The sequence below is a fragment of the Mauremys mutica genome, chromosome 2 (assembly GCF_020497125.1).
Source record: "Mauremys mutica isolate MM-2020 ecotype Southern chromosome 2, ASM2049712v1, whole genome shotgun sequence".
In the NCBI taxonomy this organism is placed as follows: Eukaryota; Metazoa; Chordata; order Testudines; family Geoemydidae; genus Mauremys; species Mauremys mutica.
Genome location: NC_059073.1, coordinates 132268881 through 132276062, shown reverse-complemented (window position 1 = coordinate 132276062; position 7182 = coordinate 132268881). Strand labels below are relative to the sequence as shown.

The following is a 7182-nucleotide window of genomic DNA, read 5'->3' as shown; positions in this document are numbered from 1 at the left end:
CGAGTGACAGTAGAGGGTTGTATTAAAAGTGACGTTGGACCATGTGAATCATGGGTTAGGCATTTCACTGCTACCCAACCAGCTATATTGACATTGTTCACTCTTCCAGCCCCATTTTCATGAACAACAGTGGAACAATCTCTTATACAATCCCAGTCATTTTTGGCTTTTAGTTGCATTTTGTCACCAAATAAAACTTTATGGTCCTCAACTCCACACTAGGGAAATACTGGCCATCACATTACAGGCAGTTTGCTGATGTAATATGTTAGACAGCCTTTTTTTTCCCCCCCTTTCAAGCAGACAGCCAATACCACAGTCCCATATAATTTTTGGAGGGTCCTGATTCAAGAACCCCTTGTCTGATTCACTGATTCGTCATGAATTATTTTTCATCTGGGTATGCAACCTACAAATTCTGTGGCTGATATATATATCTCAGTGGATTTTAAAGGAAAGTCAGGTGCAACCTTAGACCATGATTGTGCAAGGTGTAAGCACTTGATTAACTTCATGTGCATTCACTGGATGGGACTATTCATGTGCCTTAGTGTTTTCTAAGGACTGGGGCCTGAATTATGTGTAAAAATGTAACTGCATCATTAAGGTACAGATATTAATCCTGCAGGAGTCAGGAAGCTGATGAGTTGAGATTCCCATAGCAACTTTTAAATCTGCCCCCTTCTGTTTATGCATCACAATAGCATCTTTCATGACATGAGCAGCACACAGCACATACCAGTATGTAGTGAAGCTGTTAGAATTGGTGAAAAGTTTTGGAAAACAAAAAACCACCACCACCAAACAAAACTGGTTCACAGGGTATAGCAGCCCTGAGATTTTTTATTTCAGCAGCGACCTTCCTTTGCGGAGCCACATTCATTTACACTGAAGCCCGGGACACCCCCAAAAGTCACTGTTGCTGAATGAAAACCATAGGTGCAGCTCCTGGTTCCTGGTATGTGTGGCAAGCAGGAGAGAGCCAGGGCGATACCACTGCCTGCACCCTGGCCAGACGGCGCGGGACGAGCAGGAAAAAAAGTTGGTGCAAATCTACACTCCCTCCCCCACCGCGGGGTGAGAATTTATTTGTAAAATTCACACACACACACCCCTTCCCCGGGCTGGCGATGCGGGCTGCAGGCAGAGGGCTCGGCTAGGATGTCGGGGGCTGCCCCACGGAGCGGGGGCCGGTCTGTAGCACCCGCCGGCCCCCGCTGCACCCTGAGCGCACCCAGCCGGCTCCCTGCCTCTGCACTCACATCCGGGGCTGGGTTTGCTGCTAACGCGAAACGTAAATTAACCCGGAAAAAACGAGGCGCCGGAGCCACACGCCCCCAGCTCCCGATGTGACCGAGGCGCCGGAGCAGCGCCCGGCTGGCCATGCCCCGGGGCCGCCCGCAGACGCCGCTGGGTGAGTGGGGAGCGCCCCGGGGCGCCCGGAGGGGCGCAGAAGCGTCCCCCGGGCAGGGTGGGTGCAGGCGACGCGCCGGCTGGGAGCGCCCTGGGCAGGGGTGAGGGTTGGGGGGCACCCCGGGAAGGGGGCGGGGCCGGGGGGGCAATGGGCCGAGCGCCCCGGGGGGCGGGGTCGGAGCTCAGCGCCTGCCCCTGGGGACAGAACATCGCTGGGGCGCGCGGCGCTGCCTGCCCGGAGCTGCCCCCGGCAGCGGAGTCGGAGCGCCGAGCACCCTCCCCACGGTGTTTTTATGGAGCAGCGCCCGGCTCAAGTCGGAAAGAGGCTGGAATAACTGCGCGCCAAGGGCTCCCGCTGTGGGTATGTCTGTGGCGCCCCCACGGTCGGACGAAGTCCCTTTCCCCTTGCTACTCTGCGCACTTTGAGCTGATCCTCAGAAGAGTTTGTCGCTGTGCACATAGGTCACTGAAGACCACAAAATGTCCAGGCATCCTTCAGGGAGCTTGCAAAGGGCTCCATATGCGGCCCTGAGTTTCAATAGGGAACCGTGCCTGGGCATGTACTGGAATTCAAGAGGGGCTTTTTGGTTTAGCGTCTTAAGACATATGTTCATGCGTGGTCAGAGAAGACCATGTAAGATCCTTGTGAAGATTTTAATTCAACCGTGTGGTCTGTTCTGATCCCTATTCTGCACACTGTATTCCTGCCTCGGGTCTGAAGGACAGCTCATTGGTACCAATTAGTCTTTCCTTGATTTCAGAGGACTTTGGGTCCGGCCTATAGAAAGGATTTCAAGTGCCTGACTTCCATTAGCACTAATGGGAGTTACAGACAGTTTGTGTCTTAGTCTCATTTCAGTATATTGCTATTTTGTATACATAGGAAGCCCTCAGTATTCACATGGGGTGCTGTCCCAAAAGGGAAAAGTCACGATGGAGTTGGTTTGTCAGTCTTGGAATAGTGCAAGAATCTTTTCTTAGCAGCCCCTGGATCCGTAGCCTGAATCCATAGCGAAAGGCCTCTGCAGTTTCATGATTTATAATCAATAACAATTTGTTGTGTTTCTGTGCACTCTAACCTTCCCAGCACAGAATATTTACAGATGGGAAAACTGACGCAGAGAGATGTCTCAGATTGTGTGTCTCAGATTGTTGGCACCCAAAATTTTGGGCCTAAGCGACAAATATATGGTGAGTGAGTCAGTGGGAAAGGCAGGATTAGATCTCCGGTCCAGAATCCCAGTCTCCTGGTTAGTTTCACTAGATCAAGTTGCCTCTGACAATTCTTTTATGAACAGAAGGATGCTGTAATGACATAGTTTAACCTCACTACTGTCAGGCCTTCCTTTGAGCTGGTTAATTGTTTAATAAAGACAAATGTTTGGAATTAACATGAGTTTTATTGCTGAACCTATCGCACACAATATTTACATCTGTTCTCCCATTCACCTGCCCTTCCTCTGGAAACTGCCAGCATTCTATGAGTTAATGGGGAGAATTTTGTGAGCTCTCTTTAGTGATCATAGGTAAAAGGAAGTGGAGTTTGCAGATGTGATAATGTCATCAAAGAGTCTAAACGATCATCCATCATAGCGTAGGATGTTTTAATAACTGTACTAGGTGGTGCCTTGGGAATTGTTGACGCTTTGTGGAAGAGTGGATATAATTTGGTGGCCCAAGACAGCAGTGGAGCTAAAGTAGCCCCGTGTCATCTCAATTTAAACTCCTCAGAGAGGGAGACTGTGTCTTAGTTGTCTTAAGAAAAGCATTGGCTATGCCGTAGATCCAGGTACCAAGGTGGCAAGCCATCTCTAAGGTGGAATCTCCATCCTTGGAGGTTTTTAAGGTCAGGCTTGACAATGCCTTGGCTGGGATGATTTAGTTGGTGTTGGTCTTTTTTTCAGCAGGGGGTTGGAGTAGATGACCTCCTGAGCTCTCTTCCAACCCTGATATTCTATGATTCTAAGCCCAGTACAAATAATTAAAAAGGTAGATCCATGTTGACAGTGATGCTGTTTCCTTGGAGTGGATCCAGTTTAAATGTATCTTGGTTTCCATTATTTTCAAGGATACCAAGTGCAGAGGCCCTCACGCTGTCTGGTGCCAGCAGAATACCCATTTATTGTAACCAATTGCACCGCATATGACTCTTCCATGACTCTGTGGTCCCTTGCAGTGTTATCTCCTGCACTGTGCCCTAGACTGATCTAGCTGTGTCATACTGAACCATCTAAGGGCTTGTCTACATGGGGACATCCAGAAAGTTAATCCAAATTAACTAACTGTGTGAATTTGAAGTGGATTAGTTATACTGAATTAAATCCCTGTGTGGATGGTGGTGTTCAGAATGAAAATTTGCTTTAATTTGGTTTAGTTTAATTCACTTAGGAAGTGAAGGCCACTTTAATTCTGAATCATGTTATTCCCACAGGGATTTAATGTGGTTTAACTAATTCACTTCAAATTCACACCCTTAATTAATTTGGATTAATTTTCTTATATATCCACATGTATGCAGTGTTGTTGTAGCCATGCTGGTCCCAGGATATTGGAGAAAGAAGGTGGGGGAGGTAATATATTTTATTGGACCAACTTCTGTTGGGGAGAGAGAGACAAGCTCTTGAGATTCTGAATAAGAGCTCTGTGTAAACTCAAAAGCTTGCCTTTCACTAACAAAAGTTGGTGCAATAAAAGATAATACCTCCCCCACCTTGTCTCTCTAATGTACATGTAGACACATTCTAGTTTATCTAATGGCTACTTTGCACTATCATTTTAGGAACATTGAGTTTGAAGATTTATTTTCTCTTAATATGCTTTTCGCTCTAAGAGTTGCGTTGATAATGCTGCTGTTCAGTGCTGCTGAAGTGGGATGAAAAAGTGAAGGAACCCTGTAACTTTGCATCTCAGGACAAAACTAGGGAGCAGCAGCCCTCCCTTTGATAACTGAGATTTTGGGATTCAGTTCCTGGGAACTCTGCCCCTTTGCAGCATCACAGGTCAGAAAGGGGAAAAAAAGTGATCCAAGTAACTATAGGCCTGTTAGTTTGACATCTGTAGTATGCAAGATCTTGGAAAAAAATTTGAAGGAGAAAGTAGTTAAGGACATTGAGGTCAGTGGTAATTGGGACAAAATACAACATGGTTTTACAAAAGGTAGATCGTGCCAAACCAACCTGATCTCCTTCTTTGAGAAGATAACAGATTTTTTAGACAAAGAAAATGCAGGGGATCTAATTTACCTCAATTTCAGTAAGGCATTTGATACGGTTCCACATGGGGAATTATTAGTTAAATGGGAAAAGATGAGGATCAGTATGAAAAATGAAAGGTGGATAAGGAACTGGTTAAAGGGGAGACTATAACGGGTCATACTGAAAGGTGAACTGTCAGGCTGGAGGGAGGTTACTAGTGGAGTTCCTCAGGGATCTGTTTTGGTACCAGTCTTATTTAATCTTTTTATTATTGACTTTGGCACAAAAAGTGAGTGTGCTAATAAAGTTTGTGGATGACACAAAGCTGGGAAGTAGTGCCAATACAGAGAAGGACTGGGATATCATTCGGGAAGATCTGGATGACCTTGTAAACTGGAGTAATAATAATAGGATAAATTAAATAGTGAAAAATGCAAGGTCATGTATATAGGGATTAATAACAAGAATTTTTGTTATAAGCTGGGGACTCATCAGTTGGAAGTAACAGAGGAGGAGAAGGACCTTGAAGTATTGGTTGATCACAGGATGATTATGAGCTGCCAATGTGATATGGCCATGAAAAAAGCTAATGCGGTCTTGGGATGCATCAGGCAAGGTATTTCCAGTAGAGATAAGGAGGTGTGAGTACCGTTATACAAGGCACTGGTGAGACCTCATCTGGAATACTGTGGGCAGTTCTGGTCTCCCATGTTTAAGAAGGATGAATTCAAACTGGAACAGGTACAGAGAAGGGCTGCTAGGATGATCTGAAGAATGGGAAACTTGTTTTATGAAAGGAGACTGAAAGAGCTTGGCTTGTTTAGCCTAACCAAAAGAAGGCTGAGGGGAGATCTGATTGCTCTCTATTAATATATCAGAGGGATAAATACCAGGGAGGGAGAGGAATTATTTAAGCTCAGTACCAATGTGGACACAAGAACAAATAGATATAAACTGGCCATCAGGAAGTTTAGACTTGAAATTAGACAAAGGTTTCTAACCATCAGAGGAGTGAAGTTCTGGAACAGCCTTCCAAGGGGAGTAGTGGGGACAAAAGACATATCTGGCTTCAAGACTAAGCTTGATAAGTTTATGGAGGGGATGGTATGATGTGATAGTCTAATTTTGGCAATTAATTCATCTTTGACTATTAGCGTTAAATATGCCCAGTGGTCTGTGATGGGATGTTAGATGGGTGGGATCTGAGTTACTACAGAGAATTCTTTCCTGGGTGCTAGCTGGTGAGTCTTGCCCACATGCTCAGGGTTTAGCTGATCGCCATATTTGGGGTTGGGAAGGAATTTTCCTCCAGGGCAGATTGGCAGAGGCCCTGGGGATTTTTCGCCTTCCTCTGCAGCGTGGGGCACAGGTCACTTGCTGGAGGATTCTCTGCACCTTAAAGTCTTTAAACCATGATTTGAGGACTTCAATGGCTCCAACATAGGTTTGATACTGGAGTGGGTGGATGAGATTCTGTGGCCTGCGTTGTGCAGGAGGTCAGACTGTATGATCATAATGGTCCCTTCTGACCTTAAAGTCATTGAGTTGACAGTAGCTATAACTGGGTTTGAATGTGATTTGAATGATTCTCTTTCCATTTTATAACTCCTGGTGAAGCTGTTTTATTCAGGGAGCAGTGCCATACCCTTCCTCTATTCTGGGAGGAAATCAGAGAGGTTGGTTGTCTTGTGCTGGAAATCTTTTCCAGTAACTTCTTTGCTGGTGTGATCACATTAACTGAACCAGGCAAGGGTTGTGTTGCTTTTTGGTATGTTTTTTGTTTTTAAGGGGGTGAATTTATGAATATTTTGCTCATCTAACTGGGTTGAAAAGGCAATAGAAGAAAAGAATCCCAGAAAGCAAGAGAACGTCATTCTGCGGTGTGTTGACATAAATTGGAACCAGTAATGAGATCCTAAGGGCCTAATTCCACTGCAAGGCTTGGGAAATGCTTTAAATCAGTGTTGGATTTCAGACTGGCTTCCAGAAATCAGATGCAAACTTCTCCCATAAACTGTGACTTTAAGTGTTCAGTATCATTATCCTGTTCATAATTTATAATGCATGTAATCTAAAGTTATAACGGGACATACTCTTCTGATTGCTGAGCCTTCAGGGAGTCATTAGCAGTTCTAAATTATGTTAACTAGTTGTAAAGTGTAAGCACAACTGAGTTTTTTCCCCTTTTTGCAGTCAGTTCTTTGGTCTCAGATGGTACTGTCTTCCACTATTGTAGGATACAGAAAATATAAATATGTATCATCTGTTCCAGCTTGTGTGGTTGCTCCAGTGATTGTCAGCTATTTGTTCTAATAATTGATGAACAGAAGTAATTGGTTACTGAGTTTCAGGCAAACATTCTAGCCATGAATTAAGAAGCCTGTAAATCATCATTGACTGCTATCCTTATCCTGTGATTCTTCCCTCATTAGCATGTCTTGAACCTGTTTCCGGGCTGCAGGCTCATGGTGGGTAACAGTATTTCTATGCAAATATGCATGTGGTAGGAAATGCTACCGTAGAACAGGTCAATGGTATGTTCGGTCTAGTGTTCTCTCTCCAGCAATGAACAATG

General features: G+C 45.0%; 1 protein-coding gene across 2 annotated transcripts in view; it reads left to right on the top strand.

The window, feature by feature from the left end:
- Positions 1-1312: 1312 nt before the first annotated feature.
- PLEKHA2 (pleckstrin homology domain containing A2) overlaps positions 1313-7182 on the top strand; it is a 56467-nt gene continuing 50597 nt past the window's right edge. Inside the window, exon 1 of one of the 2 annotated variants that reach the window (XM_045002884.1) lies at positions 1313-1414. The gene's annotated coding sequence lies outside the window, so the exon portion shown is untranslated. Of the gene's footprint in view, positions 1415-1666; positions 1775-7182 lie in introns of those variants that run through there. The other variant, XM_045002885.1, reaches the window with a different exon arrangement.